The sequence below is a fragment of the Achroia grisella genome, unplaced genomic scaffold (genome assembly GCF_030625045.1).
Source record: "Achroia grisella isolate CSIRO2021 unplaced genomic scaffold, CSIRO_AGI_Agris_v1 utg1179, whole genome shotgun sequence".
Taxonomy (NCBI): Eukaryota; Metazoa; Arthropoda; class Insecta; order Lepidoptera; family Pyralidae; genus Achroia; species Achroia grisella.
This window is the reverse complement of record NW_026712591.1, coordinates 1,350,980-1,374,412: the sequence shown is the minus strand read 5'-3', so window position 1 is coordinate 1,374,412 and position 23,433 is coordinate 1,350,980. Positions and strand designations below refer to the sequence as shown.

At 30.0% G+C, this 23,433-nt stretch overlaps 1 protein-coding gene across 2 annotated transcripts in view; it reads left to right on the top strand.

The window, feature by feature from the left end:
- Positions 1-23,433, top strand: part of LOC131852222 (proteoglycan 4-like) — a 78,007-nt gene that overhangs the window by 26,830 nt on the left and 27,744 nt on the right. Inside the window, exons 1-2 of one of the 2 annotated variants that reach the window (XM_059202867.1) lie at positions 1,558-1,668; positions 20,036-20,175. The gene's annotated coding sequence lies outside the window, so the exon portion shown is untranslated. Of the gene's footprint in view, positions 1-1,557; positions 1,669-20,035; positions 20,176-23,433 lie in introns of those variants that run through there. The other variant, XM_059202876.1, reaches the window with a different exon arrangement.

The following is a 23,433-nucleotide window of genomic DNA, read 5'->3' as shown; positions in this document are numbered from 1 at the left end:
CCAACGGGCAACTATAAATCGCTTCTATTCCAAATCTGTAGTTCTTCAAAGTATACTTAAAAGCAGTAAGCTGGTCGCGTTCCCTAATAAATATTGTAGTTTTAAAAATATTAATAGCGATGTACCCAAACACATGTCACTAAATGCAAACGATCCGTGCAAAAATAAAAGGTCTAAAAACCTTAAATATTTTTTTAGCAAAGTAAACAATAATATAAGCAAATACAATACAAATAATATCCAATATTTTAAGCTATACATTATTTTTACGTATCTAGAATGATAACAAAATTATTAATTCTAAAGGTTCATGTGCGACATGTACGACTATTAGCGACTCTACTTACCGCTCGCAACACTGTATCGTGGTATAAATGCTCTTCACACATACAAAACCATATGATACATCTTACATCTTGTCTCTAGTTGCAATCTTATACTTCAAAGAGTATGAATCTATGAACATGACAACCCTACGAACATCGCTTTACGAATTATAAAAACTGCCATTCTCCGTAACTACATGACACATGTCACGTATGTATAGAGATTGTATATACTTTGTACTTAATTTACTATATTCGTATATATATGAATAAAAATAGATACATTTAAACAAATTAAGTAGTGTCTAATTATTTCTATAATGTTTAAAAAAACCCAAGTTGCAATAATTGAACTAGGTATATTAAGTCAATCGGACTAAATTCGACTTAATATTCTATCTGCTAATAATACTTTTGCGTTTTCCTTATTCAATTGTCCATCTGTTAAGAGAATGATCTTATTGATTGACCTTTTAATAACACATTAAAATTTTAGTCTTATTTAAGTAACAGACTCTTGTAAAGCCCATATAAGGAATAAAGTTTTTGTAACTATTTAGTGTGAACGTAAGACCATCTAATTTAAATGAATAAAAATAACTGATAATAATATAAAATTGCACATACTGCACTCACTATAAGCTAATTAATAAATTCCACAAGTGTAATACCTATCCGTCTATCTACATGTGATGGTCTAGTAAACACCGTTTTCCCGTTCCTTGCTTTAGTCGATACGCAAGGAAATAAGGCAATATTCACCTAAAACTTCAATGAACCGTAACCAATACTTTGCATAGCAATAATTTATTTTAATCTTGCATAAATTTTTTCCTATGTTATTATTACAGATATATCGCGAAAATATTTTTTTACCCGAGACGCATGTCCTAAGCGAAGTGACAGACCTCTGTTTTTCTCTTTCGTTGACATATAGCGGATATCAGCGATGTAGCGACCGCAAGGTCTTGCCACCGAACCGCCTAGAGCCGCAGCCATGCCGCAAGTCGCCTAAGTAAAAGTAACTTTTAACAATACCTTGGCGGCGCCTGCGCGCTGCGTACGTCAGTTTCGCCAACTCCTGCCGCGCAACATTACGTGTCGATCTTTCGATTTTTTCCTTGTATCTGAAACAATCGGTAGTGACGTTTCCGCCAAAAAAAGTTTTACCGCACCCGGACACATTGGACGTTTCTAATGGCTATTGTCGGATTACTTTTGTGAATTATCAATACGTGAATTTATGACGTTACCAAAGTTTCCAACGTTAATGAGGATTTAAATCTGGGTAACTTGTAGTTGTTTCGATTGCCAGCAACATTGGATATTGCCTCACTTCTACGTAAGTAAACTCTCTATGTGACATTTTTATATTAGGAGCATGTGAACTTTTACACCTGCTGATGTTGTATTATTGCATTGTATACTTTATCAACAAGTAGGTAGGTACATTAAACTCCATCTTCCATTATTGACACTAATCTATAATAATAATAAGTATTGATATTTTACAATGTCATTATAAACATTAAAGTAAATGCATAACAATATGTCGTTTTAATAGTCGCTGTCTCGGTGCTCGTCTGACTGCAGTTCATCCACTTGACCGAACGGTCACCCGGACAGTCAGTGGGGGATTGATTAGGCGAGTTGCAATCAAATCGTAAGAACTGGTTTAGTTACTGGACACGTGTCGCCATTCCGCTATGTACATAGATATATCTACAAGATAGATCACTGTCGTTGTCACAATATTATCATTACGCTAATAACCTGGCTTAACTATACTAGCAATATTTTAAACTGTTAACGATTATAAATAATTGTGATAGAGTACGGTCAGTGGTGTAAATAGTACAGAGCAAAATTACTAACGTCTACAATCCGTATTTTGGAATTAAAATAATATCAATTGGGAATAGAATGCCCTACTAATAACCTACTAACAGACTCGTACATACATTAACAAATTCATGTACACAATATCACTTATCTATATAGGTAGACCATATATGTACCATATATGACCAGTATGTATATACATACCTATTCATTTTGATATGCTCTATTGACATATTTTTTTCTAAAAAACGAGACCAGAGAGGTCTTGTAGATTAGTAATGTCTAAATGATGTAGTAGTGTCATGTGACACACAATGATTATAAATTGGGCAGATTTTGACTGAAGTGGGCTGATAATGATAATGATGATGGGCAGATTTTAACAATCTGTCCAATTGAATAATAAAAAGAATAAGAGTTCGATATAATATAATATCTTTCTTCTCTAGAACTTCATAGAGACGAATAAAGAAACAAAAATAAAATATTACATTGTAGTGTAGCTGTAGTAATTATTCTCTTTTTGTGCTGATGCTAACGACGACTAAACTTTCAAGCTTTAAACGCAAAAAGATTATTTTTTTATGTTATTAAATAACCCTGTACATATTTATGAACCTGAACAACCTACCCCATGCGTCCTCATGAAATTCAAGTCGAGGTCATGTGATTAAAAAATACAAAATCAGTTTTTATATTTCATATAAATAAATATCTTCCAAGATCCATATCCCTTGGAAGATATTTATATATATATATATATATATATATATATAACATTTTATTGAATTTCGAGTTAGCGTTATAAAATCTTGTTATATCTTTTCATATTACAATTTTTTTATTGTGATTAAACATGTTTTATTCTTTTTAATACATACATATTTGATACTATTTATTTCAACTATCAACTACATACATAATACAATTTGCATACGCATACACTTCTGGGGTTTAATAAAGAATAGGAAAGTAGATTTAACATCTGCTGTATTTTGCTCACGAATTACCAATACAGAACAATTTTACTTTCTCTATCTATTTTGCAATGAAAGAGTACATTATTACAAAAATAAATAAGTAACTAGTGAATTTGTTTGATAATTTACAAATCCATTAAATATACTAATACACAATAAGTATTTTGCATAATATTTTATATTTATTGTAAATATCTATTGAGATTTTTTTATGTATGTATGTCGAAATTTGTAATGGATGGGTCCTTTTTAGTACATAGATACAAAACAATTACAGTAGTATTATATATATTATAAGTAATCTTATAAATATTACGGAATAATTTTTTTTTATTTGTATTTTATTTTTTGTTGATATCTTAGCTATACACATTTCTGTTGATATCATTAGATTTTTTCTATTATTGTGAAAATTAACAGAAAATAATTTAATTTAATGAAAGAATGCGTGGTATATAATATCTGTTAAGTGAATCAATATATAAAATAGTAAGTCAAGTACATATTATATTTCAGTGCTATGTGAGAACAACTACATAGTCATAAAATGTTATTGTTTACTTCATTCCTCACTAAAGTCATAGTAATATTCACTTGAGAATTTGCATTTAATATTATAATGTGATATATTGCTCCGTTGGTTGGTTAAATGAAATGCTAGCACCTAATGTATGTATATAATTTCAAAATCCACAAACTACTCTTGTGAAACATTCTTGATGGACTGTTTGTACAAATATGTTTAAAATTAGGTTAACGATGTTACCGATTCTTTAGAACCAATTAAAAGAAATATTAAAGATAAATACCTTTGCCATGGCATTAGGAGGGTAATACGGCGTATAATTTCAATTCATCGATTATTTCGCGTTCGACCTTTATACAGTGGCGCAACGAATAAAGCGCGCGCGTGCACCCGCGTCTCGCTCCACCGAACACTTTCCAACGACCCCAACAAGTGCAGAAAGCCTGAACTTTCAATCTGAAACATTTCAAAAAATAGCCTTGGCCACATACCTTTTTGGCTAAATCTAGAACAACAATCCTTCAATTCTCGTGATTTCACACAAAATTGAATAATATTAAATAACTAATCTATTTCACTGTCAAACTGTGCTATAGCTAAACAAATGGCTATTGTTTTGTCAGAGACAACGCCTCGAGATGCATTATGTCATCACGGTGTGTTGCCATTGCATATGTTTACATGATGCCACCTTCGCTACAGTCTTCGCACAATTTGAAACATTTTAATAAATTCATGGTGACAATACTACACATACTTTCGGCAGTGCAATGTATGTTTTGTTGTCAGCATTTGGATAATGAGTTCTTTCAACACTTCAACAACTGTTTAACATGCGAACGACATGCTGGCCTCGTACAAGCAATGTTTGATGACTTTGACTCATCACAGCCTTCGGTTTTTGTAATCACAAATTGTTTTAGAAATGTCAGTATCACATGCGGCGGCCGGTGATAGATGTGATGACGCTAATAGAAAAGTATCCGATCATGAACGTTATGTAATGTGGTGTCCTCTTAACATTTAAAAGATATTGAAATCCGTATATTGTCTCCTTTACTGTGCCTTAATAGATGCATATTATTTTAATTTAAACTCATTATTACATAATTCATAGTGTATGGTATGCTCAAATTAGAGAAATCTCATTATATCTTCAATAACTCGAAAACAACGCCTATTAATTTGACTACCTTTCAAAATAATTAATCCTATTTGTTATGAATATACGTCATATGAAAAGACCATCGTTTTTCGTATATACAGATTATGAACTCCTCATATATACTTGTATCCACGAGGATCAAATAACAGGAAAACCCAAAAAAAAGGTGAATGGACTTTATGACAGTATTTATGAATGTTATGTGGTTTGAAAATAGAGAATACTTAATCTGGATTAGAATGGTAAAAAAAATTATGACGTACCTAGCCCAAATAACAGGAAACAGCCTTCAGGATTATAGTGGTACACATAGGTATTATACTATCATATCTACCATTTTAAATGTAAACTTATTTTTGCGTACTTCAATCAAACTTCTATTTATTTACCAGCCAAATTCTAATAACGAGTCAAATGCGACTAAGATTCGTATATCGAGATATCTGTGGAGATAATATAAGCAAGCAAATTATTACGTTTATATCTGATAAAATATTTGAATATAAGAGACGTATACAAGAGATATATTATTTAGTGCGTATACTTTTAAAATATTGTTTCGGTAGTAGCAGAAACGTCATAATTTGCCATTTACCCGCTTTTATTTAGTTTATCCGTGATCATAATATTTCGGTAGTTGTAGCACTACCGAAATATTAGGAATTCGTAATATGAATAAAACGTTTTTAATTTTTTTAATATTAACAGTTAATGTAATTACAAAATATATTAGATATATTCGTAGATACCTACTAGAATTTAATTAGAAAAAAACCTATATGAAAATTTAAAACAGCTGTTCTTCTTGAAGTTGGTAGTAAATAGGGTAGAATTAGAGTACGGCTAGTCGTGAGGGTCATCAGGTCGCATGGAAGTCATCCCGATGCAGGCATATCGTGTACCTTGTATATTGTGACGCAAGTACAGTGTGGCAACTACAACGTTACGTGGTGGCACAGGCCATACGTGCCACCTGTCTGTGAAGCCACCGCTGCAAACCGCAGACTATTTCATGTAAGCACTCTCTGAAACAATTTTTTTCACTTATTGTATAAATAATGATATAGTAATCGACAAAAAAGTATTTTTTAAAGATGAGTAATGTAAATATAACTCAGATTAGAGACATAAGTTTTATAAATATTAAAAAAGTAGATCTAAAGTAAATTTATTGTCATGAATGTAAATCAAAACTTATAACCTAATGAAATCGATTTAACTAACACACTAATAAGTACGAACTGAATTTTATATGTCAAAATTCAAACGAACTCAACTAAATTGCTGGTTTTCACATTATGTGATAGACATGGAAAGGATTAGACTAAATTATTTGAATTTTCTAGATTTGACTGTGAGTGGGATTTGTATGAGTGATTTAATTTATTATCGACACCTTCACAAGACATTACAATAAATTAGAAGTGGGATTATTATTCCTTTGCTAAATTTAACGTGACCGGAAAATCTTGTGCATATCATTTGGGCATATAGCAGAGCACTTGCATTGTTATTATTCCGCTGGCTATTAATAACTAACGATAAGTAATCACGGTTGCTCACGCGACAGAGATGTGCGGTCGTCGACCCTCCCCATGTGTGAATACTCGAATGTTCAACCGGTGACGCCGCATACCTTCTGTCTACAAACATTGTAATTGAAAACCAATGTCGTTACGAATAAGTTCATTTTGCTTAAAAGCTATCCATATGTTTCGCCGTATTTGAAAACCGAACGGATATACAATAACTCTCTATTTTAAATGAATTTTTGCAGTTGAACTTGTAGATACGCCTCGTGTGTTCGAATATAGGCGTATCGTAGTTTTGCACATCGTTCTTAAGTAAACATAATAAATAAAACAGTGAAAGTGAACTGGCAGTCGCTTCGCAATCTTGCGCCCACATAATTTTTGCGACATATTTTTAGGATTCCGCAAAAATCAGAAACTCTACTACGAACGTTCATAAAATAGAAACAGCTTTTTTAATTCAATTTTATGTTCTTTACTAGAATATTATAAAATATATTACTATTATTCGTCTCATAACTATAGGTTACATAACCGACAAAATATAATACAAACAAATAATCTGAAAATAATAAAATAAAATAAATTAATTACTAATTTTATAACATAATCAATAAAATTACTTTGTATAACTGAGCCTTGATCTTTCCCATCTTAAGGACAGTCTTACAAATATCATCATATAAATACTTTTTAGGCTAGAACATGTAACAATATTTATTATAATTAACCTCTATGTACCTAAGTATGTATGTACCTAAAATAGTGACATTTAGTTAGTGTACAATAAATTAAAACTAATGGTTTCATTATAGTTGCATGTAGAAAACATTGTTAGTATTCTTTATAGAATATATAATAATAACAACGTTTTCTTCGTTAGTCGTCGAAACTGAAATAATATATTGTGAGAACCAAAGTTTTAAATCTTTGAGGAGAGCACTTTTAATGGCCTGTAGCGAGGAACATTTTAAAACACATGTTGCGCAGACGGCTAATGTGCGAATGTCCACATGATAAGTTATCGCTATCATCCCTGGTCACGATCTCACTGCGGTGACTGAATCCAATGATCTTTTAACTTTCTACTTCAACCATTATGTCCAAGTGACATTTGCCGGCCGTCCAACAATTTATTATTCTCATTCATGCCTAGATGGCCTTCTTGACAAAAATGCAACTCAACAAACGGACCATTTAAACCTGTACCATTTAAATAACAACAATAATTGTGTCGGCCGATAAAATCGTAACATATAACTATTAAGAGCATTAAAGTATAAATTTGGCTAAAATTGCAAAATTAAAATGATTAAGGAGCAAACTTATTATCCGTTCTAATCTCGCTTGACACTCGCCTGGTTGCACTTTTGACCTTGCACGTGCCACTTTCAAAATAGCGCCGCATTCCTTTCTGTAGGTAACAGAGTGTTCACGCGATTCGCTCCAAGTCTATTGTTTCTTGACGGCAACTCCGTGCGATGAAATTCCTTTCATATAAATCTTCCGGGGCACGATCAATCATGCGATACTTGTACCCGAGTCTTACAAAGATTCGGGTACATGAAAACACTTTGTACTATTATATAAACAATATATTAAGTTCTTTTTTATTTTATTTTGGCACATTATGTTATAATTACATGTAAGTATATGTACATATACTTAGTAAATAGACATAGTGTACCGAAACAAATTTCTGTTAGTCCGTTGAGTATAATTATTAGTGATTGTACTATAAATTAATACAGAGTGTCTTTTATATATATACGAGATACATTCATATTAAAAATTTCAATAGAATACTTTAATCGTGTATGTGATAATACAAGTATGTATAGGTATATATATATATATTAGAAAATACAGCAAGAAATCTACTAATTACTCGTAACATATAATTATGCTTATCAGCTCAGTAATAAGCATAATTATAAAACTAACTCAATGACAATCTCTTGCTTTCTAATATTTTATTATGGGCACAAATATCTTATCTATGTAAATGTATTATTATAACAAAAGCAAATTTTCTGTATTTATTATAAATATGGAAATTATTTCAACTTAAATACCCGTTTAATAAGTTGATCCATTATTATGCAGATGATTTAGTAGAATCATAAGTTACCGTTGTCAGGGTCAAGTTATTTTGGAATTAGGAAACAAATGTAGTTACTATTATAATTTTTAAGAATTGTATATTATTCTTCTATGTTGTTAATATTTAATATTGCGCGAGTCTTATCAGTAATGATCTACGGCATACTTTAATTACTTATGTTCAATTTGATTAATACAACAGATTACAAATAGAATAAATATTGTTACAAATAATTTATAGATAAACTCTATAAAGTATTTGTATAAAAAATATATAAAATCACCATTTAACGTTAATATTAGCATAAAAATTACGGATATTAAGATTCGAAGTTTAATAAGTTCTAACTGTTCTCGCGACTTCATTTTTTTTTAGATGAAACTTGTGCTGACTCTCATTACAAAAATGTAGAATAATAATTATTAACTGTGTTATATTATTTAATTATTTCAATAACATAATAGCGTATCCTATATTTGAAATCAATATCATATAAGTACATATCATAAATCTGCAAACTTCGTCTGCGCTACATTTTCCTTTTTCTTTCGACTTTTTTTATTGTTGCCTCACATATTGGTTGTAGCGAGATGTTATAACCTAAAAGCTTCCTCAATAAATGAGCCATCAAACTCTAAAATAACAACTCAATTTGAACCAGTAGTTCTTGAGATTAGCGCGTTCAACAAACAAACATAATCATCAGCTTTTTATGTGTATATGTATTAGAGTAGAAACTATAGTCATAATCACTACAGACGTCTACATATAGAGTTATATCGAAAATATTCGAATAACGTAACATAATAACAGCTGTCGGCTTTAATAGCTATATCGTGACAATAGGCTTCCGCCAGGTGACACAAAAAGTAAAAATTCAAAGAACAGAAGCTAAAATTCGTGACGCGCGGTTAGTGAAACTTGGAACAATAACAGTGGATAGGAAATTTAAAGACTATTTATATACTTACGTGATACTATTATTGCTTGTATTTAAGAATGGTAATAGTCAGTTCTTAAATACATATCTACTTAAACCGTTTAATTTTAGATCGTCTGTTATATCTACTGTTAGGAATTAAACAATTATTATATACATAATATGTTTAGAATTAATATTATGTTTAAAAAAAAACTATGTAAGTAATTATACTAATATTATGAAAGCGGCAGTGTGTCTGTCTATCTAATTGTTCCCTTATCACAAATAACTGCCTGAATAGACGGACATAGGCTATTTTCTATCTAAATAAACACAAATAAATATTTATCTCCGGTTGTTTTTATATTATTTAAAAAAAATTATATGTTATACGACCTACGAATCTACCGATATTGTGTTACAAAATTATTTAAACTGATCGTCCTCCCGAGTTCTATTTGGCACCTATCCATGTATTACACGTTTCTACATTATATATGTATATGGTGTGTTATTATATAAATAGAATATTTACAATTTCCTATAACATGTGCCAATTATTCTGTACGCAACTGATAATATGTTAACAATAACATTTATATGTAACGATTTAAATTAAAGAGCTTTGCAACGCATAGTGTTTCCAAATATTATACAAGTAATTATGACAAACGCACCCAAACTAAAAAAATATTTTTAAACTTGTATACCTACATGAGAAGATGTGAACCATAAATCTACTATATAAATATGTATTTAGAACAGTTTAATGCAGAAGCGCGTTAAATCCATGCAAATTAAATAATCTCAAGCGTATAGAGACCCTGAGAAAATCCTTGGCATTAAAAATCAAAGAAATCAACACGATATTCGCTGTAAAAACAGTAGTGTGGCTAACTAGAAATTATTACGAAATATTGCAATTATAAAAAAAATATGTGGACGATATTGTAAAATTTTTATGTTCCGGATATAAAAAATGTATAATTATTAAAATGGAGTTACACATTACATCCATGCGGAAGTGTGTTTCTATATTTGTTAGTATATTATTATTATATTTTTTAATTAAGTGTAAAGTACTATTAAGTTCTTCTGTTTATTTTACATAGTGATTCATCACATAAAAAGTGGTAATAAATATTAATACATACCTAGGTGGTTAGGTAGATAGATAGGAATATAATAAATATACTTTGAAATAATAAGCTTCTGTCAATATATTAAAATTAAAATATTATAACTGCTAATAAATTTATTTTTAATAACAATCTCAGTGGTATGGAGATTTAACACTGCCTCACATTCCGCTGGTCAATGGTTATTGTTATTATAAGTATATTATTTGTATTATTCTGAGCATTTTCTAATATTACTATATAAACAAATGGATACCAGATTTCGTTCTATGTATATATGAAAACCTGTTTCTAGTCCGCAGTTAATATTGGAGCCAAAGTTGTTCAAATATATCGTTAATTAATTTCATTATTACTTAGATTTCATTTTTAAATTAATTATGTCTCTTTCAAATATATTTTAAGTCCTTTTCTTTCTCTGTATATAAATTACTTAAGTAATTATTAATATATATACATATATTGAGTTAATTTTCTATGTCGACAAAATTTCTATTTGCATTAGTGACTATCCGGTACCAGCTGTTGTTGTGGTTGTGTTTTTCCAATATCATCAATTTTTTTATTTAAATGATAGCTTATGTCCTAGCCTATGTCCATCCTAATCGGATGGACATAGGCTATCATTCATATCATATCATATACAATATATCTTGCATTATAAGATTCTTTACTAAAAATAAAAACTATTGCTTTATGAATTAAAAAAAAATGTAACAACTCATTGAACAGCTGATTCCAGTTGCGGATATTTCGTTGCGTGCCGCCGTAATTGCCGACAAACCAGTGTTTTACTGATCATGTTTACACATTGTGCAAACCGCTTTACACAACACCATAACACAGATTGCCAACTGTTATTTAACTAGGCAAGTATATGCAGTTAGTGTTTTAATGAAAATTTGTATTCTATTATATTTACGAACTTATATTTCCAAAAACCCTGTACATAATTTAATTTCTCTTGCACTATCTTTTAATTGACTACGAGTTCAAGATATTCAGAATAGTTCAACAACAATTCAGTAGTTTGTAACTTTTTTGAATAACGTTAAGTTTTTACGTTAATAAAGTTAAAACATCGATGAATTTTTTTATATATAGAATTTCTTTCATGCCAAATAATTATGTCTAAAAACAATTCACCTTATATGAAAAAGAAATCCATACCATTTTTATTATTATAAATATGTGTATGTATCTACCTATACCTTTATTGCCTTTTCGTGACTATACGATTGTGAGATCCCTGAATAATAAGTAATACATACACATCTTTAACATGAGAACGCTATCTTATATCTAAGATAAACCCTATTGAAGTCAATATATAATATATAGGTACTAGGTTATAAATGTTATTTTAAATTTACTGTCAACACTTAAGTAATTATAAATACCCAACAATCCAATTAATTTCAAATATGGCGACAGACTTCCTCCTTATTCAATTAGATTTCAAAATGTGTACTTACTCCGTCTAAATTTATATTCTTGGTAATGTACTTCTATTATTAAAGATAAATAAGTGAATATACAGGGAACTGTATGATGTCTTAGTTATCTGGAGTGATACCCCAGAAGGCGAACCATGAGTGTCACATAATGTCTATTGTTCCTGTACGAACTGTAAGCGTATATACCATTAAAAATATAAATTTAAAAACCGACCGATTTCTGATGGTATTCTTCAAGAATTGTTTAAAATAAACAAAAACTTGTATAACTACAGGTTTTTTTATTTATTTTAAATACTTAATAGATTTACACAAAATGGCATGTAGCAATATTGATGATGGCAGTAATTTAAGTATAACGTACTTACTTTAAGTATAACGTAATCATCGGCCATGATTTATGAAATGTATAACGACTTAATGAGTAGCAAGCACTAATAAGTGTTGTCGCTTTTTTAATGTTATTATTGTTAGGCGGAACATTTTGAGGATAGATACTTTCTTATGTGCAATAAATACAAGAAAAAATACAAATCAAACTCTAATAAACTACCTACATTTATAATTTGATGGACATGTTAGTTAGGCTCAATATGTCCTTTATTTTATTACACTTACTTTTAAATATAAGTAAAGCGAAAACTTTTACTAAATTTATAGTATTAAATTCCAACAAATATATTTAGAAATTCTACTAACTTTTACAATCAATGAATAGAAATGACATTATACAAACCTTATACGTTGATACTCTAACTGTAATTGTAAATTCAGTTAATCCTATTGAAGCTGTGGTATTATAAAAAAGGATACGTAATTAGATAGTCTTAAAACTGTAAACGTTTTATTTTTAACATTGAATTCTTGTTAATAATATTTTTAACTATCCTATATGCACTATAATATAGTAGATGTAGATATATATCTACATACATACATTTAAATTAAACAACACGACAAGAAATAGTGTACAAATAGTTCAATAACTGCCGTATTTATACGCGTCCCAATTTCGTAAAAAGGACATCAACGCGTCGATGAAAAAGGAAACTAGATGATAATAATAGTAACTAACCTGGACAATCCACACAGCGCCTATTAGAAGATTGTTATAAATAGTTTAAAACATTTTTGAGGTAAAGACATATAATGTAAAAAGAAAACACTCAAACTAATACAAACAATCATACTCATGAATACAAATGTTTGTACCGTGTGAGCAATCGAACCCACGACCATCGGAAAGTAAGACGGTGTGTAAACCGTTAGATCACCAAAGCCGTCATAGTTTCGTTATGTTGGCTGAAATATTTTGGTGATTTAATATTTTATTATACAATTTATTCATTATATATATATTAAATTAAACGCATTAGTTAAATGATAATCTCTATGCTTAAATAAAATCAACAAATAATAAGATTTACGGGTAGAAAAAAAATATTTTAATTAATTTATAAATCACAATAAGTTACACAACAAATTATTATATTTACAAAATATACCTACTATAAGCAATGTAATGATAATTATGATTTAACAATGTTGTTACTTACAGCTAGATAAATAAACCATCAATGCATCGGTGCAAGGAAAAGTTGAAATTTAATTTTCTTCTAATGAAATGTACACAACGAAACAAAACAAGAAGGATGTTGAAGTAAGAGATGATCCCTTAGTCCCTGTCATTTACGTATACAGGTATAACTTTCAATTAACTTTTCTATATTCCAGTCAATAATAAACATAAGTATACCTACACGAATGTTGTATTTTGTGGTGCTCATAGTGCTGTAGATATCTATAGGTAACTGTTACCACTTTCAATCCATTGTTTGTCACATCAGACGTATAAAAAGATTATACTGCTTAATTATATAATATTTGACTTTTTCTTCCATTGTCATAATTTTATTCTAAAGAACACAGGTAAATCGATGTATTGTGCTATACCTGACAGAACTAGTATTCATTAAATGTCATAAGACTATATATAATATGTCACTATTGTTTGTCAAAATCTGCCAACATTTTACGTTTCGCTTTATAAATATTTTACTATGCTATTCAAAGTGACAGACGAATACCAGCTTTTGTAAAATGACAAATGTTTCGTAATTGAATCCAACAGAGTTACGCATTAACGTGCACACGTGAACTGTGAACTTAATAGACAATTAAATAAAGTTTTCTGTACAGTTTTTATGTGTTGTTTTTATACATTATACAATACTTTATAACCATACATCTAGTAATATTAACACTCATTCCAAAATCAGTACGTTCTGTAGTTTTCTAACTATTTTTATGGAGAAATTTATCAATAAAAATTTTTAGGACACTAAACCGAATATACAAATCAGCATAAAATAATTAGAAGTAACATAATTGAAAATTCTTTGGATTGCTATTGATGGTGCCGATTGATCATACTTATGTTTTAGATTATTTAAAAGATGTCTATGAGACCAATTACAGGACTTATGTGAGAATTACAGGATTTCCCCAAATGGTTTGAGTTTGGGCCCATCTGTATGTAACCCCCGTCTGTAAGAAACCCTGTGATTATTTGAAATCTTTTTGACAGTTAACAGTTGAAATGTAAATAATGTGAATCGGTCCATACTTTTTGTAGTGTCCGTGTGTTCGTGCATAATACCGTTAACAAAGTTACAGAAGATGCTGCTTAACGTTTAAATGCCACCGCCTTTCCCACGGCATCACTCGCGATCATTGTGTCTAGTTCAATAATTAACGCAATATGTGAGCTACTTCAGGTTAATTTGCTTACAATGGTGATATCGAATCCATAGTGTATAGTTTGTCATCGAATACTATGTATGTGAAAGTTTGAATAGATGTTGGGATGATTGTTACTCAATTACTTTTAAATGCCTCAATATATTTGTATGTTGGTACACAACAGATGAAAATTCATGTTGGTATTCTCCTGTTTGACAAATAAAAACATAAAAATTTAACTTTACTTCTTTATATAATAAAGATATTCTACATATTTTTAAAATAATATTGTGTGGATATTTCACGGTATTGAAATTTTATTGCAAAATTAAACTAATAATGACAGCACTATGATTGTTATCTTTAAGTATGATTTAAAAATAAATAAAATAGAATATAATAATACATAACTAATTGCAATTTTATGTATATTATATAATATTTAATTTAATTTAATTATTATATATATTATATAATAATTGCAACTAGGTATATCGCGTGTCTAATGACCCGTAAACAAAAATACGTTGGACTCGGTAACTGGAACATTGCGTAGATTTAATACTGCCACTAACCATACAACCACTGGTATTACGATTACTGATTCACCATTGTTCGTTCGGTTTCGAAATGCGGAACCGTGAAGATTTTATATACTTGTCTACCGCACTAAACCCAGAACAGCCTTAATCTTGTTTCGTCAGGGTTTCAAGGCTGTGAAACAATGATGATAGTTCATATAACACGAATTCCGATTCGCTCCACTAATAGAGTTAACTTAAATGAGCATCAACTAATCTGATATTATAGTTCCTGATCCACTAACCCATTTACAAATAGTTTTAATCAGCAATTGAAATGTTTATAAACCACAATGTATACTAAATTTCGGGTCCAAATTTTAACTTAATGGAATAATAATTATTGCATTATACTTTTAAGTTGCTAGTACCTAAACATATCAAGACTAAGAAATAATGAAAACGTCAAGCTTTTCTTACCTAGAGACTAGATAATGTTGTGTATATGTATAACTATTATTATTATCGCTATTATATATATACCCCCTAACACTCATTTTTGGGTTCCTAGATAAATAAAAGGGAATTTTATTTATCTGTCCAAAAATGACTGAACTATATCTACTCTTTCTAATACCTTAAAGTTCCTAAAAGTAGTATTATAGCTCGATGTCGATGCATTTTCTTTTTCAACATTTTCAGTGCGGCTCCGCTCATATTGGTCGTAGCATTATGTATGTATGTGGAAAATCACCGAACATTCAAACAAATTTTTCTTCTTTATATTAGTATAGATATCATCGGTAATTATATTTAAGTAGTGCATTGCAATTAATATTAAATTACTTAGTGGTAGCTACAAACAAAGTAACTTTTACGACCAATACAGTACATGCCCTTCAACGAGTTGAAGTGATAAAGAGATTCTTTTGTCAGCGGTGAATTGAACACGAGATTAATTTCTGACGCGCGTACGAGTATTTTGCGATTGTTACGATCACGTTGGGTGAACAATTATTGTATTGTCTGATTGGTTATTATTTTGGCAGGCGAGGTCGGGGCGGGCGTGAGCCGCACGACCCCGCCGTATGCCTTGAGTCAACTTTTTGTACCATCAAATAATGTTCAAATAAACCGGTTACTCAAAAAATTACGATGCACTTTCATTTTAATAATATATCTGTTGACATTAGTAATATATATTTCCATAAAGAAAATTCATGAGAGATACATACATGATAGGTAACTGGTAACTTCAAATACTTATCCCTACTGCACTTATACCTATCTGCCTTATTTTAATATCTACGTATAATTGTTAGAAGTATTAATTAATTTCAGTTATTTTAACCAAACGGAAGTACCGTTTGGTTAAAATAACTGAAATATCTTTGTTTACATTACCTAAAACAAAATAAATTAATCTATTATATATATTATAGTCTATTATTTTCTAAATTAAAAAATAATTATGAGTGTAAATGGAGAATGTTTTTATTTTTGTATATTCAATCAAATCAACTACTGAATATATTGCATGTATCGGTTGTCATACGATTTGGAATAGTAAACAACCAGCTGATAGAAAGTCGTAACTGTCGCCTCAGTTTAATAGTATTTTTATATAATTCCATGGATTCATCGTTCGGTTGCCTGATCTATCGTGTAGGAAGGAGGTAAACTTTGAGTACAACCCGATATTTAAAAGATTTTACTTTTTTATGTAATTGGATTGTCAAACAAACTACCTACCTGTAGGTAAGCAGTCGACTATATACATACATGAAATACATTATAGACTTAATGTTGTTATGAGACACCCGCGATACCACTCATGCGTTGCCATTCGAAAGAACTAAGACTCTTTGCCTCTTATCCTGTAATTTCACTGCCTAATTTCCAACCAATAACCGGAACACCTCTTACAAAACAAGCTGCTTGGCGACTGAAATAGGTGAAACCGAAGAGTACAGGCAGGCGACTTTTTCAATCTAGTCTTAATGAAGTACGTATACTCGTATATAATCAAATATGAAATAAATATATATAATGAAATAAGAATTCAGCATAATCTAAGATCTTGTTGGAAGGTGTGTATTCAAGTTTTATCTTTAGTATTTGGCCTTAAAGTGACCTTTTGTCTCCAATTTTAGATTGTTTTTATTAAAAAGTTGTTCTTTGCGGTAACAAACTCGTTAACCTATGTCATCTTCCTTAGCACATTGTTAAATTTTGGGATAAATATTAGTATATGTCCTTTTTCGTGATGTACTAAATCGTCCCGTCAAATTGAATTAAGAGCCGTTTAGTCGTGAAAAAGTAATAAATAGGCAGACAAACAAACAAACTTTAGCATTTATGAAATTAGTATGTATGCGTCTGTGCGGGCGCAGTCGAACCGGTTATGTACATGCCATTCTACCAGTTATTATTTCTTTAGCATTCCCAATCCTCTCAATGAGATGACCCAACCTATTTTGTCACAGCGTCACATAAATTCTTAATTTTTATGAACTCTCCGTGCAAAAAGACTGACATTTCGATGTTTCCTGTGTAACCGACATACCAACCTAACGTCAGCAGATTGACCTATTACGTCAGTCATTGACCTTTCTAAGGATTTCGTAGTATTTGTATAAATACACTATGCGACGGATACCTAGTGACTGAATTTCTGTTATCGACACAGTCTGTACTTTACCATTAGATTGTCATCACTATAGTCACTATCACAACTATTAGTAGGTCGATCTTATATAAAAATCAAACTAACGCTAAATGCGGTAATAATTTTGACACGATATTGTCAAGCAGACATGTTGACCCCTATATAATCTTATTGAGCATTATCGAGTGATCATGAATGATTCCTTAGGCTACGAATTATTAACTCTTAGTTTTTCAATTACTCAAACATCTATTTGAAAACTGCTTATATGCATATGAAGCTGATACAGGTACTTGTATAATGTACCTACGAGATAGGTTTTGAGGGTATTTAGAGAAAATATATGGAGAAAATAAACATATGCGACTAATACGACAGCGATATATACTCGTACTATAATAAAACACAAAAAGAATCTGTAAAAAAATACAATCATAACATTTAGAAATGTTTTTTTTATTTATATCAATATTACAACACCAGAACAGACTATCTAAATCGGTGTTGGAACTAATATAAGGTAATACATATAAAGATATAATTACACAATTTCAACATTCCTAAAATTCAAGATATTATTTTTAATTCTGTAAATTTTGGCAGACTGCAATCTAAAATATCAATATATTGTTCACTAGCTACTCGCCCCGGCTTCGCACAGGTCTATATGTATTATATATATGAATATTCCTCTAGAATTACTCTATCTATTAAAAAAACCCGCTTCAAAATCCGTTGCGTAGTCTTAAAGATTTAAGCATACATAGGTACGGATAGACAGTGACAGCGACTTTGTTTTATACTATGTAATAATGATTATCCCTAAAGCAATAATTGAAGGTGAATATTTTAGAAAATATTAGTTAACATATGATATTAAACATGATATAAAATAATGAATGATATAAAAATATAGTAGACTTTCTTAAAAGTTATTTGCGTGGATACCTCATTGTCATCTATTTCAGCCTCCAAACTCATACTATTACAGCCTCAAAAGCTTGCTTTGTAAGCTGAGTTTTGGTTGAACCGTGTGATTGTGTGAATTAATGGCAGGCCGGCAATAAGTCAGTGAAATCACAAAATAAGAAGCGAGACATCTTAATACTCCAGAAGGGCAACGCATTGGCCGTATCACGTACATATATGTATACCCGCGGTGTTGCATACATATATAAGCGACGTTTATACTCGTAACTTTTGATCAGACAGCCATCAGCTTCTTTCTTCTTCATAAAAAAATACATCTTCATTATGTAATTTTTAATTAGCTTGTAACACCTAAGTGTATGTTAAAAATATTATATTACAATTATTAACATAATCACAATGATATATGTAACAAGATGTCGCCTACTTTATAATAAAAGACAAGTACAATAAAAACAACTTTCGCTCGTATTTTAGTAGGTAGTGCACCTTAGAAAGCAACACACATTATATGCTTGTACAAATCATGTAACCTTGTCTATGTAAAATATGGAAATGGTGTCACGGAGTGAACTAACCCAGTATTTGCTAATTAATATTACTTAGACGGCTGACGAATTATTTAAAGCGAAACATTTAATAAGTAACTACCTACACTAATTTCTTATATGTTTATCAACCAGTTTACTTGTGAAAAGATAAATTCTTAATGATACAGAATTTTTATTTTTCAAATGCAATATTCTTTTATAATTTCGGTAAATGTTATAATAATAAATAAAAATTAGGTACTGTTGTAGTCTCATGTATATTTACTTGACTTTTATGACATACATACATTATTTTTGACCATAAAGGTATTGTGACTGAAAAATGTGGTCGTAATACAAGTACCAAACAACGTTCCATAATCTAAAGATTTTATTTATTTATTTATTTATTTGAGCGACCAACAAGACATACACTATGAGGTTACAATTATTATAACTTGCGAAGAGTTCAGGTATATAGTGTTGACTTAATTTTGGGAAGTTTATGATGCAAATAAAATTATTCTTTAAACTTTTACTATTTACATATATACAGTATATATTTTAGTGAAGCGAGAATATATATATTATGCAATTCAATCGATATGATGAGATAGTGTAATTATATGATATATTTTTTTGTAATTTCAGGGCATGCATCGGGTGGTGCATCGGAGCTAGGTTCTGTAATGAGGTGAGCACGGGCGGACAAGATGCCGGCGACATCACGAGCCATTGTCGACACTGACTAGCCGATACGGGCTTACTGCGCTTTCAATTTCGAGCTGGAGGTACAAAAACATTTTTTTTTATAATATTGTGTTAAGAATTCATCCATCGTCTTGATTATGCCACAAAATCAACAATGTAATAACAGTTACTGCTATTGAATATATGTTAAATAATACGAATACGTATGTCATAAATGTGATGAACCTTTACTAGGGCAATCTGTACAAATATAACAGTAATGGTAGCATGTTTAAACCCTAACATAGAGTCAACTAATATTGAACGTGTGTGCACTAGTGAGCCATATTTGAAATAACCACTGAACTAAAAGTAAGTATTATGTCTATTTTCTTAATGTAACGAGTACAATATATCTTTAAGAAATAGGCCGTCTTCATAATAATTTCATAGTTTATAGACCACTTTCGGTAGAAAAGTTTTGAATTTGCATATAAAAAATTAAGTCGTTTCATATTTTATTAATATATATTAATTATTCACTTTAAAACGAGCTATTTTTACGGTTCTAACTTATTACTTTGCTAACATTACCATAGATTTAAATAGTTAACGAATACAAATTAATCCATTAGGTTGTAACAATCAAAGTTTTATTACGAAACCATTTTACCAACTATAAACAGTGTGTAAATATAACCTTTCATTTACGTAGTATACATATTCACACTATACTTTACCACTTAAAATTTTTGTAACTAAACTGGCACGTGATTGCTGTGTATAGTGATTACTTTAGTAAACATTTGGAATAATTGAATATATTCTATAATATATCTATGAAATATTAATTTCCTGGATAAAATGTCTCCAGCCAATCAGTAATGTAATTAATATTATAAGTAATGATTCAGGAGATCTGTAACTTTTATCTACAATATAAATGTTCGTGCGTAAATAATATGACATTATCTACTAAGTGGTTAGAATGCTGTATAGCATTGTCAATTGTATATGTTATTAGAATTAGAAAGAATTAGAAAGAATAAATAAAATAAATCATTCATATTGCACACACGATAGAGATATGTTCGTCTAGAGATGTGTACATACATTCTATTGCTGGCTAAATATTAGTTTAATTTATATATACGACTACTCTTTATACTGGTATATCGTAAGAAATGCAATCATTGGGTAGAGTTTGCATTCCGATAATAACCTTACATTTTTATTATTAAGAAAATTATATACAAATAATAGTTCATTCTTTTAAATTGTTTCTTTATAAAAACTATGTATAATGTATAGGCAAGAAAATGTTGCAACGAATAGCGTAATGAGTCTTACGATGATGTTACGCGAGACGACACCAATAGGTTTTCCCGTGCTAGTCATGCTATCTTATGAACAAAACTCTGTATCCCCATTTATCTGAGAGAAACTCTAATACACTACTGTGTCAAGGTCACTGAACAAATTTATATTACACCTGGTAAGAGACAGTGGCGCAAACCCGATGCGCTTACATTAAACTCGTCGATTGTCACATTTTTCACGCGACCTGTTCACCAATTATCAAGTTTTCATATGGAAATATTTTTACTTCGCATTACACCTACAAAATGTGCCTTATTTTCTTCTTTAATATATATTCTCCTTCATAAAGAATATGCTTATTGAGTTTGTATTCCTATTTATCAAAGAACCATAGAAACATTTAAACGGCATGTTTTATACACTTTCTCCAATAGTATTATATTACTATATTATTATAGTAAAATAAAAGTGAAAAATAAAGGCGTTTTTATTCACTCATTAAATTTTAAACTGTTGATCATAAGCATATTTTATAATAAAAGCATTAAACATTATTTGTTTCAAATACCAATGTCATAGTAATCAGAATTTAGGATTAGAAGTATTTGAAAACTAGTATTTTCTGAATGTAATTATTTTGAAGGTTTTTTAAAAAGCCGTACATCGAATTAAAAAGAAATATTTGTCATAATATTTGTTTTCCAATGATTCGACTTATTGAGCGCTTAAAAATAATATAAATTGTTATTATTAATACATTTTTGACCCTGAATGAACTATGTACTAGAAATTAAATTACGATAATAAATAATATATTTTATTATTTTACACTTTTTATTACCATGCGATTTTCATAACAATTAGGTATTTAAAAATGAAATTAATCTCGTTGGTCTGTTGAACAAGTAATCAATTCGAAATGGCAATGAGTGCAAATATTGCAATGTATAGGTCATCCAGTTGTCGCCGTTCTAAAATTAGCATCAGTTACTAATATCACTAGATAAGAGTTTCCACAATAATGGAACGTAAAGCATTTGTCCGTTATGTCTGCGATTAGTATCGAGTCATTGCACGCAGTCACTGTCGCTGATTATAAACGCCACTGTTATTGACAAATGCAATGTCTATAAAACATAGAGCTATAAAGATTGTACACAGCCTGATTTATTTATGATATTAGCAAATCAACTGACGGACCCCTTAATTAAGTAACAACCGTCAACATACATATGCAGCTCCAAGGGTATCTTTGCTATTCCTATGGGCTATGTTGTTATATACATCTGTACCACCAGAGGCAGACTGCAAAAAGTGCGTAGCTCAGTCTCGCCTTTTTTTATTATCAAGTTCAATAATGTACCCGAGAAAACAAATCCAAAGTCGTGTTACAAATGCAGGATTGTAAAAATTACATTGTTACTATAGTAATGTATATGTAAGTAGGTACCATTTGGTTATAATAATTTTCACATTTCACACTTGATAAAATATCAGCAATTGCAATAATAGCTATCTACTACTTAATTTATATAACTGAACTTTGACTGCACAGTCAAGTACAATAATATCAATCACTCAATTATTGATAAATTTAATAAAACAATAAATTATTAAAATACATTGTTTGAATTATATTACGAATGGTAGCCTACCTACTGCATACAATCGATTAATCAAACTAAAATCAAGCCTTGTCATTTTGCCGCAACGACAGATTTTGTAACAATTTGACTGCACTTAAACTTATTCAATAAGTCCAATATGTTAATTCCCCTATTGCAAACATCTTTGATTGCAATATGATCGATACTCATCAATCAGCTATCAATCACAACGATTGATGGACCACTAATGATACCCTGCAACATCAGACATTCAAAATCATATTGTTACGACCTACTTTCCTCTATGTCTTAAAATAATGGCAATTCCCATACAATGATTTAATGAGTGATTTGCTACACTTCATATAATTTGTATTATACTATTCAATATTATACTTCAGTTGATCTAATAACGCAAGTCTAATTAAGTAT